This window comes from Drosophila miranda (assembly GCF_003369915.1).
Source record: "Drosophila miranda strain MSH22 chromosome Y unlocalized genomic scaffold, D.miranda_PacBio2.1 Contig_Y2_pilon, whole genome shotgun sequence".
In the NCBI taxonomy this organism is placed as follows: Eukaryota; Metazoa; Arthropoda; class Insecta; order Diptera; family Drosophilidae; genus Drosophila; species Drosophila miranda.
The window spans coordinates 35,432,715-35,454,286 of NW_022881614.1; the positions used below are offsets into that span (position 1 = coordinate 35,432,715).

At 44.9% G+C, this 21,572-nt stretch overlaps 2 pseudogenes; one reads left to right on the forward strand and one right to left on the reverse strand.

The window, feature by feature from the left end:
- LOC117193258 overlaps positions 1-7,038 on the reverse strand; it is a 36,328-nt pseudogene extending 29,290 nt beyond the window's left edge.
- An 8,575-nt stretch (positions 7,039-15,613) lies between these two features.
- Positions 15,614-17,184, forward strand: LOC117193704 (annotated as a pseudogene).
- Positions 17,185-21,572: the final 4,388 nt, after the last annotated feature.

Genomic DNA, 21,572 nt, shown 5'->3' on the forward strand with positions numbered 1-21,572 from the left:
ACTCCTGGTGGTGGCATTGTAATTGCCTTGTTTTGCTTACTAATTGTTTTGTGGCTAGAACGGCAAATTGACTTGGCACGGTCACGTTGCCGCCGACACTGTGGACAAGGCGGCTCCTTGCGGCCGGCCACTCAGAGTCTCAGTCGCAGGTCCTCGGACGGCAGACAAGTGTTATTGATGTCATTCCCGTTTTATATTGCGTATTAATTTGATGCACGAGTGGCCACCCGCCGCCTATTGACTGGGTGCTAATGGAGCAAACGTGTGGCTCTCGGGTTGGGTGTCCAGTCGGAATGGGCTTTCAATGCGCTGCTACGGCGGCCGTGGAGGAGTCATGACCGACCCGACACATGTTTGCAGAGGGGCGGCTGCAGGGGTCACAGATGCAAACACTCAGATATGCAACGGAAAGCACACTCACGCACACAGATAGACTTGTTGGCACTAGCACACAGATTCCCGAGCAAGTGTGTCATGGACACGGCTAGGCTGTTGGAAGAGCAGGAGACGACGAGGAACACATGTTCCACCAGCAACGGCAACGACAACGACAACGATTATGACAATGATGATGATGGCCAGGATTGCGATGGCGATGGAGATGGCTGCCTGGGATTGCTTTTACTGTTGATGCTGTAAAAAAGACGCACACTAAAATGGCGATTCGAAGGACAAACAAACATGCCCAATACACATACACGTAATTTTGCATCAAAAACTCGGGCGCACGCATTTATGCAAGATTGCAATTATGATTTAAACCACCGGTTGGAACGATAAAAAACACAGATACTCGCACAGAGAGCGAGCGATGGTGAGATGGAGGCAGGGGGAGAGGTGAGCTCTTCTGAATGGATGTGGAATGCTCGTCCATTGTCCGAGATCCACATTGAATGCCATGCCCCAGAGCCGCTGGCTGAAGGTCGTTAAAGATTCAAATTTCTTGAAATATTTACCAAAGAACTCGTACACCAAGAGAAAAAATATCCGAGAATTGAACTTGGATTTAAAAATGTAGACCAATCCATTAATTTATGAAAATATTTATTTATATATATGTATATTATAAATATATTTACGTATAAATCGAAGTGCTTTCCATTGATTTTGATTATTTCAATTTGGTTCTGTTTCTTTTTCTTTTGTATCTTTTTTTCTCTGAGTGTAGTTACACAAGAAAATTATCGAGCTAAATAAAAGAATAAAAGCTTTCAACATTGCTTGCCTGACAACTAATCCGTAATGTAATGTTCTTAAGGATCCCTGAAAAGAATACATACATATGTTATACATATGTACATCGACTGCAGTAGAAAATTCCATTATCGATAATCAAATGCAACCCGCTCTCTACTCTAACAATTGCACCTCCAGTGCACCTCCATTGCTCGACATCAAAACGTTTTCTGAACTTGAGTTGACCGCTGGCCTGAACCCGCATTCGCCGGCCCCAATCCCTTGCTGGTGTCGAACTGTGTCCGGACGGGATGCAGTGACATCGACAGACTTCCATTTTGGCCCTGCAAAACTGTCAAAGCGTTAATTGAGTTTGACACTAATGAGCGTGCAATCGCTGCATAATTGATTTATAAATGGTGGACCATCGTGTCACGGCCCCGCCCCCTGCTGTCATTTGCCACTTGAGTTTATGACGTTGTTGCAAATTTCGACTAATTGGGTCAGGCAAACACAATGGATGGTTGGATGGCTCGATCTGAGCAGAATTAGCATTTCATTAAAATAGGAATTGAAGAGGACAGACACAGCCACAGCCAGAGACACAGACCACCCAACAAAATCTCTCTCGAAATGTAGGCCGAGCATCGTCGACAGCATCGACCCGTCTTGGGCTGAGATGGGATTCGAGAGTTGGGGACTGGGATGGGGAGTGGGGACTAAAACCGGGGTCTGGGCCCTGCCACAAGCACTATTTTCACACAAATTGTAATTAATTTGAATTAATTATGTTCCACTTTCCACATGCAGGTTCAGCTACCAAGGCAAACAGTCCCGGCCGGGCCACCAGACAAACATCACGGGTGGGCGGCGAAGGGGTGTGGCTTGCGGCATATTTGTTGACTCAGCCAGAGCCACAAATCTGCCGCCAAGCGGAAGGATAAAAAGGGGGAACGGAGGCGAAGTCGTCTGTCTGCCTGGTGGCTGCTTTCGTCTTCATTTATCTTCCTTGTTTCCGTTGCTTGCTTCTGGCGAACATTCAAGCTAATGAATGGAAGAGCCAGACAGTAAAAGAGAGAGAGAGAGAAAGAAAAACCGCTTAAAGGTGAAAGTAAAGTGCATTTCGGACACACACAAACAGAGAGCCAAGTAGGCTCCAACTTTTTGAGGGCTTTCCAAATATGGTTTTCATTTTAGAATTCATTTAGCATTTAGAAAAAATTAAACATTTTAAACATTTTATTTTGGCCCACATTAAGTTTGGCACGGGCACAGGCAAAGGCACCCAAGAGACCGCCAAATATGCACATAATAGTGATAACCCCGACGGGGAAGACCGTGAAAATTGAAGTGCCTGAGGATGAATCGGAAAAAGTCGACGGAATTTGGAAGCAGCCAATCCGTAGGACTCTGGGCAAGGAAACTGACGACGAGCTTCCTTGCACCTCGAGTCAAGCGAATCAGGATCAGAATCAGCAAAAGCCATCCCCCAATTGATTCATCCAGATTCCAGGAGGGAATCGAGAGAGGGAGGAGCAGAAAGCAGCCTAGCGGCGGGCGAGCCACTTAACAAATCCAAATGTTATGTAGAAAATTGCATGGAAATTGTTTCTTAAATACACATTAGTATCCAAACCCGATTGATGGAAAGTATTAGTTGCAATTAGAATAAAAGGGAAGCCGCTGTTTCTCACATTCTGTGGGAATATTTCACAGCACTTCTCATCTCTTCAGTTCTCTAGCAGTCGAAGAGTAATTGCTAGAATTTGCTAAGAATATTCATTAAATGCCATATAGAGTGTCGCTATGGGTTCCAGCAACTCATAGCTCCGTATTTCAACTTAAACGGAGCAGCCAGCACGGCACGGCACGTAAGCAGTAATCTCTAAAGCATCAAGTCAAGGACTCTACCACTTAAGACAAATGCAAACAAGCACACAACACACACAGGCATAATCACTGGGGCCCACGTGCTAGGGAAATTAATTTGGATTCCGGCAGTGGATTTTCCAGAAGAGCAGAAAAAATGGAAAACACCAAAATATCCCTGTAGCCGGAAGCAGGAAACTGGAAGCCGGTATTCGAGAGCAGGAGCAACAGACAATATACTCGTACTCTCGCAGAGGAGTGAGCGGAATGAGGGTACGTTGACAGCCAAAATTTAACGCTTAAAATGCCAAACACACAAATATTTTGACATTCAAAGCACAGATATAACACTCACACATGCATATGCATATGCATGGAGAGGAGTGAACCCATGTGTCAGTTGTGTTGTGTTTGCTCCTCTCTCTCTGCCTCTCTCTCTTCTGGCTAAGCAAATTTTCCATGAAAATTGCATGAATTGCAGATTTTCTTGCCTTTCTTTTTCCATACGCACGAAATGCGCTCCGAAATGGACTCGGAATGGGAGCCCGGACTTGATTCCGGACCCGTACTCCCACCCGAAGTCGAGTTGCGTGTGCTGTAGTCATTTTTATGGCCATGCACTGTAACAGCCAGAGCCAGATGGCAGCTGCCGTCTGGCACTTGGCGTCAAGTATGGGAAAAAATGCTTTTCAATATAATAGAATTTGCCAGAAATGTGACTTTAACAAGCTCCGTGAGTCCATGCTCCGACCCGCCTCCTCTCCAAGCGATACAGCACGACAGAATGACTTAATATACTGCAACGCTGATATGTGGACAATGCGACGTAGCGTGATATGCTAGGAATCCGGAGGAGGGAGAGAAGAAATAGCAGTGGCCGCAGCACACAGCTCAATTAAATTGCAAGTCGCACACATGGCGTATGATTAATATTCTTTATATTTAAATTAGTCGCCGCCCGAAAGTATGCAACAAAAAAGGCCCCTAACACTTGTGGCATGTCGAGTGCAGCGTGCATTTTCACCCAATTTGGAATGCAGCCAGAGAAGATGCAATTAAAATGAGTATTTTCTATTCCAGCTAAACTGTGGGCCTCGCAGATCTATAGAATTGAAAATAAATTGAATTTCCTAGGCATTCCAAGGAGAATGGAGAAAAGAAGCGATGAGTAAACTGGTAAATTGGCCAATTGCAACACAAGCTGCCCTATCTAACCCATCTGTAAACTAATCCAATCGGGAAAGTGGCTAAGGTTGCACAGGACTGCGAGTAGATTTAATTAAGCCTGAAGCCTCGCTCGGTTAGTTGCAGAAGTTTTAATCAAGTAAACACTATCCAGGTGCCGAGGCAGGCCAGTGGCTGGCCACGGATAATCATCAAATCAAATCAAATCCAACACACTTCACGCTCGGAATGGCATCCGGAAGAGGCATTTGAAGGAAGCCTTCACCTCCTCAGATTGAGTTGGGATTTAATTCATCAATTTTGCATCTTTCTGAACTGCATAAATCAAATGCCGAGGGCTGACAACGTGCCAGAATGCAAGGATGCCGTGTTGCCAAGCTGCCACGTGCCATATGCCGCAAACACTGACCCACAACAGCAATAGCAACATTAACCTGGCTCATTGTCCTTTGTCCTATCCGCTTGTGCGACATTTGTTGTCTCTTGTTTTTAATGTCCAACAGCCAACAGCCAAATGCCATAAAATTTAATGCCTGGCAAAGACTGCTTTCCTGCCTTTCAGCCAGAGACAATTGCGTACCGCGAAGCATTTTGGTTACGGCCTGGATTTGACTCTTAGCCAAGGCCCTTCCTTGGCTTCCTTGGCTTCCTTGTGTGTTGTCATTGCGATTTGCTTAGACAAGATTTATGCCCCGCTAGCGCTTGATAAATGACTGGGAAAATTTGTAAGTGGCTTTTACTTTTTGTCAACTCGAATCCGACCTGCTCTTGGGCCATAAATTTACAGTTCGTTGCTCTCTGCCTATTTTTGCTCCCAGTGGCTCATTAAAATAGTAAATTAGTACAGAAAATTACAAAATTGGGGATCTTTGGTGTAATTGCTGTTATTTGGCATGGAATTAAGCCCGGGTCAGACAATCCAAAATGAGAACCTTGAACCTTTGGAAACAGCTAATTTGAAAAACTTTCTCCTTCAAGATTAGCAGTGATCGCATATCAAAAATCAAACCAATTCATGCATTTTAAAGGCAATCAGTCGAGTATGCACCCACGCAGTATTTTATTGATTGAGTTTACAGCACATTTTATATTGAAACATTGCCGCTAAGCCTTTCAGCCGAACAATTACCGGTGGGCGAATAAAAAAGCCACAGAAACACAGTCGAAAGCAGATAGGGGAGAGGAAAATCATCCATAAACAGAAGGATGAAACACATCAATGTCAAGCACCTTTGGGACTGGCATTTTTAATTGAATTGTTTGCAGCACCCGCCCCCTGCTGCTCACTGCTGCTCTCTGGCGGTATTTCGGGGCTTTGTTGCGGTCAATTCTGTGTGGGTTAACGTTAGCCCCAGCAAAACCAAAATTTGCTGCCACTCTGAGTACATTACGGCCCCCCGCTACTTTTTCGCACGCTCGCTGTCTCCTCTGAGCCGCAGTTGGCAAACGAACCGCAAACGGCTGCAGCCAAGTGTCGAAAATTTGCATCCAATTAAAATGTTTGCTCTGCCACACATATCTGCATGAATGTAGTATGTGGACTCACAGCCACAACGCTTTTACTTTCACGGCCAACATTTTGGATGGGGCTGCCAGCTTTGCTACACTTTTCAACGCAAATTGCATTTAACTAGGTCCACCATTCGCCGTATCACAATAAATGAATAATAATAAATATTCTGTCTCCGAAAGGGCAGAAAAACAATGGTAAACTTTTTATTGTTACCATTTCGAATGGTAACAATTCATTTGATAATTCATTCGCTTCTTTTCGTAGAATCGCCCTGATAAACAGTACCAATACCATGTTTTTAGTTTTGATCAGCCCCTCTAATTGGTGCAGATTATACAAAAAGAGAGCGTCAAAGGCAAAACAAGCTAAGCGAAATAAAAGTGAATAGGCGGCGAATTAAAGCATGCACCGGCTCGAGGCGAAAAAAGGAGAGACTGAGATAGCCAATTTGAGCTTTTGTGATAGTGCAAGAGCAGTACGACCAGGCGAATTTAATCGAAGTGCAATCCGGAATGAGAACGAATTGATGGGAGCAGCGAAATTGCTGAGAGCAAGTGTAAGTTGCGGCGAAAATGCAAGGCAGAAAGTGAGAGTAATTGTGAGAGCATGCCTAGGCCTAAGCTCGGTGCGAATGCAAGGCAGAATGAGGGCAAAGCAGATGAGAGAAATGGCAAAGCACGTGCGCATGAGCAGCCGCAGAGAAGCGATTGAGACAGAGAGCAAGGAACGACATGTCAACAGCGTAAAGTGTTTTTTGGCATCGAACAGCATGGCGCATAACTTACGAAACTTAAAACAAGGGAAAGCCCAGCCAAAGCAATTAATAAAACTTCTCAAACAAGCCAAACAAAAGCTTGAAACATCTATAAACAATCTGTTATGTCATTGCCTTCTTTGTCCGCAGGCACGTCTACGTCTACAGGCATGGCCACCTACATAAGTGCGACGCGCAGGCACTACCATAACGATTATACATATTGTAATTTGTCACCTACCTTGTCTTATGTCAAGTCCAAGCGCCGGTTCCCCCAAATACCCAAAAAAACACCTTTTACACGTTTCTGTTTTTGTTTTGGCAGTTTTGTTTTGTTTCTTTCTTTGTTTTTGGTCCCGTCTACGAGTGCGAGTCGGAGTACAGACGCCGCTGGGCCTGAGAGCCTACCTCAGTGAGCTTTTGACATTCGTGGTGAGCGGTTCGCTAGAGTACTTTATCGTTTTGCGGAACTAAATCAATTGTTTACGCTCCGAGCGTGCTATAAAGAAAAAACAAGAAATTAAATAGAATACACGAATACATTTATTGCAATAGCACACAAGTGTATCTGAAAATGAGAGCTGCCCATAAAACGCTGCGGTCACAGTCCTGAGCAACGAGATAGAGTGATCGGCAGAAAGTGAACAAAATAATAATGTAATAACAACAACTAGAATTAAGCTTAACAAAATTCCCATGTGCTGACGACACTGTAATCCCACAGATAAACAAAACGTAAAACAGATCGCGTGCGCAAAGCCTAAAAATTTATGATCGGGCTACAATCATATTTAATGAGTTTTTACAGCCACAGCTGGCTAATCGTCCATAGTATTCATAACACCGAAAGCAAAGAAAGGAAACTGTTTGAGATGCCAAGCTTTTTTGGCACCTATGTGTTTCAAAAATGAAAAGAGATTTCGGGTTAAACTTTATAATTCGTATTTAATCTTGGTGGCTTAGCGGAAGCCGATTGCTTGCTATTGCCAGATAAACCTTATGCGAGATCGATATGCAACCAATGCGCAGAGGGGTTAGCATAGAACTAAACTATAGACGACGGCGTTAGATCAAAGTGATTGCCGAAGTGGCGGCAGCAGATCAAAGTAGTTGCCGACGTGGCGGCGGCAGAGAGCCCCTTTAGCGGGAGAGCGCAGCAGCTCTGCAGAACGTCAACGTTTTACAACATAGGCGGCTCTCTCTGCTCATACAATAATAATGTTAAAGTTACGGTTATTCTTCAGCGGCTGGCCCGAACATACTCCCCCCGTTGGGAGCTAGTCTCTCAACAGATTCCTTAAGGGGCAGCAAACATAGCCGAGTGACGGCCCTCCTGATGTTTCCTGAGGATGTCTTCAGGTCAGCGACGCGACACACTCCGTCCTTGCCCAAAACGACATCGAACACTCTAGCCAGTGGCCAACGCATTGGAGGAAGATTTTCGTCCTTCACCAACGAGGTCGTTCTTGCAGATGTTTTGCGCGGGGGTACGCCACTTCGCGCGCTCTTGCAAAAGAGTGAGATACTCTTCGCGCCAACGGCTCCAAAATATTTGCTGTAGTTGAGTGACCCGCTGCCAGCCATCCAGACGATTGTAGTTCAGCTTCGTTAGGTCAGGCTCGAGGATTTCCTCATGGGGGCCGCCTAAAAGCAGATGAGCAGGAGTCAAAACGTCTAAATCATCAGGATTTTCTGAAAGCGAGAGCAAAGGGCGAGAGTTAACAATTGCAGTGATCTGACAGATCAGAGTGCGCAGCTCGTCGAAGCTAAGCACAGATGGTCCAACTGAGCGGTACAGGTGATATTTTGCGGTCTTCACGGCCGCTTCCCACAACCCGCCAAAATGCGGAGAGCGAGGTGGGATGAAACGCCAGTCGATCGAGTCAGACAAGCAGGATTCGTGGACCTCCTTCATATGCGGTTCGCTCAGACAAAGCTTCTTTAGCTCCAGAAGCTCGTTCTTGGCCCCAACGAAGTTTGTCGCATTGTCCGACCAAATTTGACTTGGCCTTCCTCGAGTGGAAGTAAAACGCTTTAGTGCGCCTAGAAACGATGCGGTGGTCAAATCCTTTACGAGCTCCATGTGTATAGCCTTAGAAGTGAAACAGATGAATACGCTAAGGTAGCACTTGATCGGAGGCCTCGTGCGGATTTCTGATCGGTAGAAAAAAGGTCCACAGTAATCTACTCCAGTGACTTCGAAAGCTCGAGATCCTTCCAAACGTTCCTTAGGTAGGTCTCCCATGATGTGTTCGACCATGCGCGGCCTAGTCCTGAAGCATCTCACACATCTGCTGACGACCCTTGACACTGCCTTAACACCTCAAATGGGCCAAAATTCCAGCCGAATTTTGGATAGCAAGGCGCGAGGTCCGGCATGGAGGTGTCTTTCATGATAATATCTTCAACTCCAACTCTAAGTAGTCCAGAATGATCGATGAACGGGTTGAGCGAACTAATAGAACTGGATTTCATGACTTGACCATTGCGCCGAATCTCCTTTATGTCCATCCACAAATTTGCCAGCTGAATGTGTCGAATTAGAAGATGCGTTCCTTGCCGAATATCAGAAACGGTGAGTCCTGGATGCCTAAGACGATGTATAAATTTATGCATGTAGGCGAATGTGTGCTGCATGCGAAAGAATGAATTCGCAAATTTGCATCCGGACGTGAGATCGGCATGTGGAGACGTGATTAGCAATCCGCTCTTGCGAAGCTCCAAAGTTGCTATGTTGTTAGATGGAGATACAGGCCACTTATCCTTGGAGCCTAGCAAAAAGGATGGGCCGTGAAACCATAGCTCTGACTGGATAAGATGGTTGGGAAGCGAGCCTCTCGAGAGAATACCAGCAGGATTTAAAGATGTGGGAACATAGCGCCATTCCATGGCTGCCGTCAACTCCTGAATTGATGCCACTCGATTTGCCACGAAAACTTGAAATTTAGCTGGCTCGTCCCTAATCCAAGATAATGCTGTTGACGAATCCGACCAGCAATAGAACCGACCTGTAAAGATTCCCATGTCCTTTACATTCTGCATGATTTTCGCAAGCAAATGGGCTCCACTTAATTCCAGCTTAGGAATCGATATAGTCTTTAGCGGCGCCACTCGCGACTTTGAGCACAAAACGTGGCTCAAAGACTGGGCTTCCCTGGACACGACATACACGCAAGCGCCATATGCTTCCAAGCTGGCATCACAGAATCCATGAACTTCTGTAGCCACACTAGAACGAAGAACCAAGCGAGGAAATGAGATCCGAGAAATGCTTGCCAAACTATTTCTCAAGTCCATCCAAGTTGAATGCAACGCTGAGGGTAGGCTTTCATCCCAATCCAAATTTTCTCTCCAAAGATGCTGAAGGAAGATTTTGCACCTGACAATGACTGGATTTATCAATCCAAGAGGGTCGTAGAACCGCGCAATCGTAGATAAAACCGACCGCTTTGATGGCTTTGAGTTTGTGTCCAGTGCGGACAAGGCAAAAAGCAGCTGATCCGAAGCAGGGTCCCACGCTAAGCCGAGAGTTTTGGCAATGTCGCTTCCATCATTAAACTTTAGGAACTTCTCTATGTCATATTCAGGGGTTCCCTCAAGTACTTCCTGGTGACTGGAGCACCATTTCCTAAGTCTAAAATTACCACGGGACAGTAAAGCTGATGTTTGGTGCATCTTGTCCATGACCTGTGCGACCGAATTACCGCCCGAAATAAGGTCATCCACGTAAAACTCCTGCCGCAGAGCAGCTGAGCCAAGAGGGTAGGACTGGTGCATATGATGCAAATCAATGTACTCCCTCATAAAGGCGGAATCCCGCTCCTTGAGTGTAGGATTACGCTCCAGTTTTCGCTCCAGACTGATGAACCGTCGATAAGCCTGAGCATAAGATTCTCCTAAACGATCAGTATTGTTATTTAGCGGCAGACGAACTGCATACTCCCCGGATGGCAACCGTGAAAGGTGGCTTACGAAATGTGCTTCACAATCGTCTTCTTCTTTGGTATTCAAACCAGCCTCCACACAATTCTCGACTTCCCAAAACTTACGAAGAGTTTTATCCAACCTTGCTTCCATCTCAGCTATCGAATCTGGACAATTGTGCGTAGCCAAAAGCGCCGAGCTTGATACCTTCTGTCCACCGCCAGATACGATCCACCCAAGCCGGGTCTTCTGCAGAAGAGGCAGTCCATCGGTGAGTTTGATTTGCCCTACGCAGAGGAGATCATAAAAAACGCTCGCACTAATGAGAAGATCAACCCGTTGAGGATTGAAAAATGCTGGATCAGCGAGCTGAATGTTAGATGAAATACGCCAATCGGATACATTTACTGTCATACTTGGTTGAGAATCGGTAATCGTGGGGGCGATGAGAGCAGTAAGTGTAGTTGTGTAAGCAGAGGTGCGAGAATGCATACAAATGCTTATGGTGGATCCCTCAGTAGAAACGCTGGTATCGCCCAGCCCAGACACAAGTGCAGACGATTGAGTTCTCCTAAGCTGAAGCTGCTGGGCGAACCTGGATGTGACGAGATGCAGCTGCGATCCTGAATCTAAGATGGCACGACAAGGAACTAAAACGCCAGACCGATTCTTTACGAGAACCACGGCTGTAGCCAGAAGCACGTCATCAGAGTGAAGACCTTGGGCAGCAAGAGAGGTAGACGAAGGTAGAGACGAGCTGCTAGCAGAATTTTGAGCAACGGAAAGAGTGTCCGGTTGAACGGCCAGATCGGGAGGAGTAAGACCTGGGCAGCCTTGTGTTGTGGGCTGTATACTATCGAAGTGCAACAAACTATGATGCCTACCGCGGCATACTCGTCATTTTCCACTATTGCATGCGCGGGTCCGGTGCCCCGGCTTTAGGCAATTGAAGCATAGGGAAAGCTTCTTCACTTCTTTGTGGCGCAGCAACGGTGAGAGATTTCCGAATATCTTGCACGAGTATATTCCATGGCCCGCTGAGTGGCAAAAGACGCATACAGACGGGTCGGCGGAAGAGGTGGAAGCTACAAACGTTTTCTTAACCTGCGTATAGGAATGGTTTTTTCCCACCTGATCGCTAGTAGCGTGTGTCGCTGTAGCATATTCCAACCGCTCCATTTTCTGGCAGCGTTGCTGCAAGAATTCGAAGAATTCCTCTGCGGTAGGTATAGCATCCGACGATGTGTGCTCCTCCCATTTGGTTTGCGTCTTCGAATCCAACTTCTGCAGCGGCATGTTGATGACCATGAATCCTGAAATCTCCTCAGCAGTTCCCAATGTCTGCAACGCTCGCATGTGTAAATTGACTGCATCCGAAAACTCCCGAAGCCTTTTAGCAGAAGGCGAGTCTACCCTCTTTAGCCCAAGAATCTTCTTGATGTGTGCCTGGAAAACAAGTCTTTTGTTATTAAAGCGTTTATTAAGTATATCCAGAGCCGCACGATAATTGGCACTGGAGAGCTCTAACGATCGAACCAAATCCAAAGCCGCATCAGCGAGGCAAGAGCGAAGGTGCTGGAATTTCTCGATGTCACTGAGATCCGCATCCACTTCAGTCACCGATTTGAACATTGCCATAAAATCCGAGAACTCGACGTAACCACCAGAAAATTTAGGCACCTTCAGCTCAGGAAGTCGCTGCTTGTGAGCCATGATGATGGTACTATGTCCGGAATGGCTTGGCAGAGTCGTGGGCAGCGGCGTGTGACTGGCTTACTTCAACAGCAGCCAGCAACTCAGCCTTCAACGATATGAAAAGAGTATCGAAGATTTCGCGCAGCTCACTCCCAATCTCGTTTTGATCGAGAGCCTCCAACTCATTATGGGCCTTATTAAATTCCTCTCGAATTTCTGCCAACATATCAAGGCGCACCTCGACTTCCGCGGCGGTCAGCTTATCGATTTTATTCCCCGCGAAGGATTCGCCAAGCCTGTGCAATCGATCATATAATGACTGACTTTTACGCTTATACAGTCTGGAATCAGCCACCACAATATTTCCGCCCGCGCCTGTATTCGGATCGTTGTCCATGTTAACCGTTGTGCAATTCGACACAACAACGGAAAATGAAATACCGCTTAAGCGACGATGTATAGACGCGAGAGCGAGAATGCAAGACACGAAAAGTCAAGAACCGCGGCTGCAGCTGCGCAGAGAATGAGAGATTCGACGCTTAAAGTACCGGAATTTGTCTGTAAATATTCCACCCGCACTCTCACTGAATTTGCACTTTAAACTGTTTTTCAACGTGCACCCAAATGTATTTGTTGGTAGTTAAACTACCCAACAACAAAATATTGTATAAATAATAAGTGTTTTAACGGAACGCGATTAAGCAATGGTTTTATATCACGTCGGGGTCACCAATCACGTCGGGGTCACCAATGTTTGAGATGCCAAGCTTTTTTGGCACCTATGTGTTTCAAAAATGAAAAGAGATTTCGGGTTAAACTTTATAATTCGTATTTAATCTTGGTGGCTTAGCGGAAGCCGATTGCTTGCCATTGCCAGATAAACTTTATGCGAGATCGATATGCAACCAATGCGCAGAGGGGTTAGCATAGAACTAAACTATAGACGACGGCGTTATATCAAAGTGATTGCCGAAGTGGCGGCAGCAGATCAAAGTAGTTGCCGAAGTGGCGGCGGCAGAGAGCCCCTTTAGCGGGAGAGCGCAGCAGCTCTGCAGAACGTCAACGTTTTACAACATAGGCGGCTCTCTCTGCTCATACAATAATAATGTTAAAGTTACGGTTATTCTTCAGCGGCTGGCCCGAACAGAAACTTTCATCTTCTGTCGAATAACTAGCGTGAAATATTTTATCATCTGTTACACGTTTTTGAGCAATAAAAAGACTGCACTAGAACAAAGGAAACTGAAAGCGGGCTCTGGGCGCAATTAAATAATTGACTCTTGCCAATATAAAATAATAACGAGGGGTAACGAGAGGTGAGTTGCTGCGGACACCGCAACTCTACAGTTATACCCGATACTAATTCAGTATGGCTTTCCTCCGGCAGACGCTGCTAATATTAAACGACACGACAAAGAGTGCGTGCGAGAGAGACAGAAAATCAGTCTGAGCGTGACGTCGGGCGCTGCGTGGCCAGTGCAAATTGATTTGTTCCTTTTGGCTACAAAAATGATCCGATCTGATCCAGATTCAGCAATCTGATAGATATGGTCGTTATCTATGATTCTGCGTTTTTAGTTTTCTCGAATGTGCAATATTGTGGATGCAACAGATTTTCGTCCTTTGTGGGGGCGGAAGGGGGTGGGGCGAAATTCTGAGATATACGTTTTATAGTGAGATCTAACAGAAGTGCGGATACCAAATTTGGTTACTCTAGCTTCAATAGTCTCTGAGATTTGTGGATGCCCCAGATTTTCGTCCTTTGCGGGGCGGAAGGGGTGTGGCGAAATTTGGACACGAAACGGTCAAGGCCCGATATCACAGGAGTGTGGATACCAAATTTGGTTGCTCTGGCTCTTATAGGTTCTGAGATCCTTGAACTCATATTTTGCAATTGGCAAAGCCGACCATGAAACCTGTGTGTTAGAGAGAGACAGAGCGAGAAAGAATGAAATTGTTTTCTTGATTCTGGCTATAATATTTATACGATCTGGTTGAGATTTTACACTCTAGAACATATAGTCATCCTCTACGATTCTGCGTTTTTGGCTTTATCGTATCTTTAAAAATGTGGATGCCACAGATTTTCGTCTTTTGTGGGGGCGGAAGTGGGCGGGGCGAAGTTTTGAAATATTTTTGTAGCAGTAACATATCACAGAAGTCTGGATCCAAAACATCGTTGCTCTAGATCTTATAGTCTTTGAGCACTAGGCGCTGAAGGGGACGGACGGACGGACGGACAGACGGACAGACAGACAGGGCTCAATCGACTCGGCTATTGATGCTGATCAAGAATATATATACTTTATGGGGTCGGAAACGATTCCTTCTGGACGTTACACACATTCACTTTTACCACAAATCTAATATACCCCAATACTCATTTTGAGTATCGGGTATAAAAACTCATTTAGCACTCCTGGCGCTGGCAGCCAGGCTTTATAGCACCTCAAATGCCACACAAAGAGGTGGAGAATGTGCGCTATCGGGTCTTTTTGTCTGGGCCCAAGTTGGCGAAGCGCGTAAAATTACAGGCTGCACGTTGCTCTGACATTTTCAGGCAACAACAGCAGATACACCTTCACTTTCCAATAGTTACGAGAACAATCAGGCAACATTGTGGCAGCTGCGCATGCGCAACATGCGACAGAGCCATGAGAGCTCCAAAAGTGTGCCAGTGACGACGGCTGTATACCCTCTCCCAAAATATTTAGCATGAATAAATAAGTAATGATGGGCAGATGCCCTAGATTGTTACTTTTTGACACCTGTCGTACAAAAGACTTCAATGATCGCATATCTGTTGAATCGTATCTTACAATGACACGAGGCATTTCTTATACACACGGAATTATCTCTAGGAATTCCTGTACGGGTATGTGGTGGGATGGGGAAATCTTTCAGCTTCTTTCAGCACTACCATTTGAAGTCTTCAAAGCCTCGCAAATGTCCATATATCGGAAAATATGGCCTTAAGGATCATTGCGACATGATCTTGGCAACAGATGAAGAAATATGCACCTAGGCACAGGCATACAAATCAATGGGTTGGCATCGACAGAGTCGAAATACCAGAGGGCCTTAAGCAAAACGTCAGGCAGACAATGGAGACGAGACCTTTCCCTGAATGGGCCAAGAAACTGGTTTCTGGCCACGACGGGGTGTCCACATTGCATTTACCAGTTCGATGCAGTTTTCGCTGATTCAGTGGCGCGGCGGCACCTCTCCATTGTATTCTTTCTTTACGTGCATTACGTAAGTGTCTAAGTCAGTGGGTCAGTGACTTCCCGAGCCCGTGGAGCTGCGGCTGGCTTGGCTATGTCCCACTGAACCGATAATCGCAAGGGCGGGCTGGCACTTGGCACCGCACTTTTTTCCATCAACGGCATAATTGGGAAGTAAGCCACAAAACTTGACCACCAATCGTGCTAACCTTAATCTGAAGCCTTGTCAGTCACCTGCGGCTTGTTGAAGGTTAGTGCAACTGCATTTTTGATTGATTTGCAGCTGCCATGGGGAGCAGAAACAACAACAACAACAATAATAATGGCTTCGTCAACCAGTCATTCGTTGGCTCACTGAATGCCTCGACCATATCTATACCTGGGGCGTACAAAACGAAAGATCTCACAAATGGCAGCAAGCCAGATCCAGTTGCGCCACCGGCAGGAGCAGGAGCAGGAGCTGCAGACAGCCCGAGGCGGAAGCGGGTGTGGGCCAGCAGGGGAAACAGCGCGCCAGCTGGAACACTGATTATAGTGATTATAGTGATTATAGCCGGCATCATGTTCAAGGGTGTAAAGAGCTCTGGCAAGGCCTCCTATTTCCTCGCACTCTTCCCCTACGTGGTGATGCTCATATTGCTGGTGCGCGCCCTCACCCTGCCAGGCACCTTCGACGGAGTGCTGTACTTCCTGCGGCCGCAGTGGCACAAGCTCCTCGAGGCGCAGGTGTGGTACGCAGCCGTCACGCAGTTCTTCTTCTCTCTGGCCATTTGCTTTGGCAACATTATTATGTATTCCTCGTACAATCGCTTCGGTCAAAACATTTACAGGTGAGTGCGGACACAGCAACAACATCCTGGAACGCAGGGCTTATCATTTCACCTGCAGGGACGCAAACATTGTCACCACCTTGGACACCTTCACGTCGCTGCTGTCGGGTGTCATTATCTTTGGGATCCTTGGCAACCTGGCCTACGAGAACAACACGACAGACATTGCGAGCGTGGTGAATGGGGGGCCGGGGCTGGCCTTCATCTCGTACCCCGATGCGATAGCCAAGTTCAAGGTGTTGCCCCAGCTCTTCTCGGTGCTGTTCTTCCTCATGCTCTTTGTGCTCGGCATCGGCAGCAATGTGGGGATGGCCTCCTGTATCACGACGGTGATCAAGGATCAGTTTGGCCACATCAAGAACTGGATGATTGTGGTGGCCATTGCCGTAATTGGCTATCTGCTGGGTCTGCTCTACATCACACCCGGCGGACAGTTCGTCCTCAACCTGTTGGACTTCTATGGTGCCACGTTCGTGGCTCTGGTGCTGGCCATCTTCGAGCTGGTCGCTATCGGCTGGATCTACGGAGTGAAGCGGCTCTGCCGCGATGTGCAGTTCATGCTGGGCATCAAGACCTCCTTGTACTACCGCCTTTGCTGGGGAGTCATCACGCCGCTCTTAATGTTTACCATTCTCATCTACACGCTGGTTCAATACACCTATCAATCCGGTGTTTACGGTACCTAAGATTACTTTCTTCACATGCCCTTCCCAGCTAATCGAATCCATTTACAGTCTTTGGCTGGTGCCTGCGCGCCTTCGGCGTGGGCCAAGTGCTGTTTTGGGCCATACCCGCTGTTCGGCGGCAGCCGTCTAATCTCAGCCTCTGGGCCCGCATCCGCAAAGCCTTTGAGCCACTGCCCAACTGGGGACCCGCCGACCCGGGCACCCTCAAGCGGTATCAGCTGTACGTGCAGGAGGGCCAGGCCGGCGCCATGTTTCTGGCCAGCGCAGCAGTATCTGGCACAAAATCTATGACAATATCTTCGGTTGGCTTTGAATTAGCAATAAAACTATTATTGGCGCAAAAGGTCCACGGATGTTTCGTGCTTTTTCTGATTTTATTTTTACTTAATTCTTTTCAACCTCCTCGTCTTGTCCATACCGCCAAAAGTGCTCATTGAACCCCAGCTCCGATCACTCGTTCTCTCATAGTTCTAGTTCGCAGAACTAGAACTATCGGATGATAATTCATATCGATACTTACGATATTTCGTACAACGTTAATAGTAAATACAATTGTAGAGTTATAATACTAAACAATCTAACAGCTCGGCCATCCTGACAATTAGATCGCCCTCGATCGTAAATATGTAATTAAGAGTAATTTTAATTTAATGTGTATATATATAAATTGTTAACTATTTAAGTAGGAGTCACTTTCACACTGATTACGCCAATCTGCCCATTTCCTTAATCGGCATGCCTCTATAATGCCCTCATACGGGATTTGACTTATTTGTCAGTTTTCAATGTCATTTAACACATATCTGTCGTTCGGCAATACCTTTTTGATGATGTACGGACCCCTGTACTTCGGAACAAATTTTTTATTTGTATCTATTGTGGTGTCAATGTTTCGCATTACAACGAAATCGCCTTCCAAGAACTCAATATGATTTTTGTGATTCCTTTCAAAATACTCTTCACTCTTCTGCTGACAATGCTCGATTTTATCCAAAGATTTCTTACGTACTGATTCTAAATTGCTTTAAGTTCGGTCTTGTTTATCATCTAAGTATTCTGTTAACGCGTCAATATTACAACCCCTCTGTTGGACTCCGAATAACAACATTGAAGGCAATTCTTTCGTGGTCGAATGGACTGAGTTATTAATTGCATATTCAGCCTTTATTAAAAGTTTGCTCCAATCTTCGTGTTTTATTGGCTCAGTTATTTTGGCGAGCATAGCTTTCATAGTTCTGTTAACCCGTTCTACCTGACCATTCGCTTGGGGTGAAGCATTTGCCACTTTCACGTGTACTATATTATTTTCTAGCAAAAATTTACTAAATTCTAATGATGTAAAACACGTTCCTCTATCGCTGATAATTCTACGTGGACGACTATAAAATTGAAAATACTTTGAAAATCATGTGTTGACTTCTTTAGTGCTTGTCGTATTTACAGAAAAGAATTTTACAAATTTCGTAAAGGCGTCAATGATAACTAATACATGCTTCTTCTTTGATATAACAGCGGGAAGTGGTCCAAAATGGTCTACGTGTAAGGTGTCGAATGGGATTGGTCGCTTAGGAATATTGTGAAGTGTTCGATTATTCGCATGTGTGGGGACTGAAAACATGATACAATTTAAACAATTTCCTATAAACAAATCGATTTTAGATCTCATATTCGGGAACCAATAATGTCTTAAGATTTCTTTCATACATTTCTCGGTTCCTAAGTGACATAAGTTTTCGTGAACTCTTCTGATTATTTGCGTTTCCATTTCAGCTGGGACATAAAACAGATCAACGTCGTTCTCACCTATTTTATAAACAATTCCGTCGCTCAATGAAAATTTCTTAACAGGTCCATGCTCCAATTGTTCTTTTAATTATACCCGATACTCAAAATGAGTATTGGGGTATATTAGATTTGTGGTAAAAGTGGATGTGTGTAACGTCCAGAAGGAATCGTTTCCGACCCCATAAAGTATATATATTCTTGATCAGCATCAATAGCCGAGTCGATTGAGCCCTGTCTGTCTGTCCGTCTGTCCGTCCGTCCGTCCGTCCGTCCGTCCGTTCGTCCCCTTCAGCGCCTAGTGCTCAAAGACTATAAGATCTAGAGCAACGATGTTTTGGATCCAGACTTCTGTGATATGTCACTGCTACAAAAATATTTCAAAACTTCGCCCCGCCCACTTCTGCCCCCACAAAGGACGAAAATCTGTGGCATCCACATTTTTAAAGATACGATAAAACCAAAAACGCAGAATCGTAGAGGATGATTATATGTTCTAGAGTGTAAAATCTGAACTAGATCGTATAATTATTATAGCCAGAATCAAGAAAACAATTTCATTTTTTCTCGCTCTGTCTCTCTCTAACACAGGTTTCATGGTCGGCTTTGCCAATTGCAAAATATGAGTTCAAGGATCTCAGAACCTATAAGAGCCCGAGCAACCAAATTTGGTATCCACAATCCTGTGATATCGGACCTTGACCGTTTCGTGTCCAAATTACGCCACACCCCCTTCCGCCCCCGCAAAGGACGAAAATCTGGGGCATCCACAAATCTCAGAGACTATTAAGGCTAGAGTAACCAAATTTGGTATCCGCACTTCTGTTAAATCTCATTATAAAACATATATCTCAGAATTAGGCCCCACCCTTTTCCGCCCCCACAAAGGACGAAAATCTGTTGCATCCACAATATTGCACATTCGAGAAAACTAAAAACGCAGAATCGTAGATAATGACCATGTCTATCAGATTGCTGAATCTGGATCAGATCGGATCATTTTTGTAGCCAAAAGCAAGAAATCAATTTTCAGTGGCTACGCAGCGCCCGACGTCACGCTCAGACTGATTTTCTGTCTCTCTCGCACGCACTCTTTGTCGTGTGGTTCAATATTAGCGGCGTCTGCCGGAGGAGAGCCATACTGACTTAGTATCGGGTATAACTGTAGAGTTGCGGTCTCCGCAGCAACTCACAACGTTCCCCCTCGTTTTCCTATATGGTTGTCCCTGTTTTGTGTTATCTGAAGCTGAAGATTAATGTCGTCGCACTCAATCACGGAAACTATTCGGTCTTTGTTATCACTTTCATGAATTGTCACTATTGGTTCATATTCAAAATCTTGATTAAGCGCTGAAGGATATCTACTTAAGGTGTCCACATGGGACATATATTTTCCACTACGATGTTTTAAAGTGTAATTATAATTTGCTAGCTCTATGGCCCATCTGGCGATATTTGAATGAAGACGTCCCTTTCCTAAACATAAAACTACTGAGTTACGATCTGTTATAGTTCTAAACGGAATCCCTTCTAAATAAATTCGAAATTTCCTCAATGAATAGATCACAGCTAACGTTTCCAGTTTGAAACTTTCGTATCTTGACTCTAGTTTTGTCGCTCTCTGTGAAAAATATGCTGTTGGGTGAAACTTATTGTCATCTTGTTTCTGCAACAAAATTCCACCAAAGCCTTCACTACTTGCATCACAATGCAATTCTGTTTCTCAATTTGGATTATACAGAGCTAATACTGGTGACGAAATCAGTTTTTCTCGAAGATATTCAAAAATTTGTATGCATTTGTCTTGAAGCTCAAACTCAGTTCCAGGTTTTGTAAGTTCTTGTAATGGTTTTGCTATTTTTGAGTAAGCAGGGATGAAACGCCTAAAATAAGAGAATAATCCCAAAACCTTTTGCATTTCATGGCGATCTTTTGGCAATGGCAGATGCTTAATGGTTGCTGTGTGTTCACAGTTTGGGCTTATTCCCCTACCAGAAAGGGTATATCCCAAGAACTCAATACTTTCATAACCAAATTGACATTTACTAACCTTAATTTCTAGTCGATATTCTGCGAGAATTCTTAAAACTCTACCTACTGTTATAAAATGTTCGTTCAACGACTTGGAACCTATAGCGATATCGTCTATATAAACTACTACATTACCCTCGCGAATTAATGGTTGTAAAATGAAATTAATAAATCTCATAAATACTGCTGGTGCATTCATAAGTCCAAAAGGCATTCTTGTGTATTCATATTGTCCGCTAGGTATGACAAATGCTGTATACTTCACCGAACTCTCTGCTACTTTTACTTGGTGATAACTGTGTTTAAAATCTAAAAGTGTAAAAAATGTGTTCCCTTCTAATCTCTCTAAGCAGTCGTCTATTAGTGGCAATGGATATCCATCACGAATGCAAATCTTATTAAGCTGTTTGTAATCTACACACATTCTTTTTTCCCCTGATTTTTTCTTAACTAATACTATTGCAGAGCTGTAAGGCGATTTACTTTTTCTTATGAAGCCTTTTTTCAATAGTTCATCTATTTGTGTATCTACTTCTTTTTTCTCCTGATATGAAAGTCTTCTCGGAACAGTGCGTACAGGTTCTTCTGATATAAGTTTGGGATTCATTTCGTAGTTATGTTGAATTGCTGGAATGTTAGTTAAGTCTGAATAGTTAAGTTTTATCAATTCTGTTAAGCTATTAAGCATTTTTAACAACTGTTGCAATTTGAAGTTTATGAAAGTCGAGAGGCTGTTTATAATTCACAATTTATTTGCATATGTAAACCAACTTATCTCGTATGTACATATGGGGATGATTGGGGCGAACGATTGATGCGAGGATGTTAGTCTAATAGCTGCGACGATTAGCTCAACACTGCTCATGCAAGGGCTGACGGGCCAAATTGCCGGGCCCTATGCAG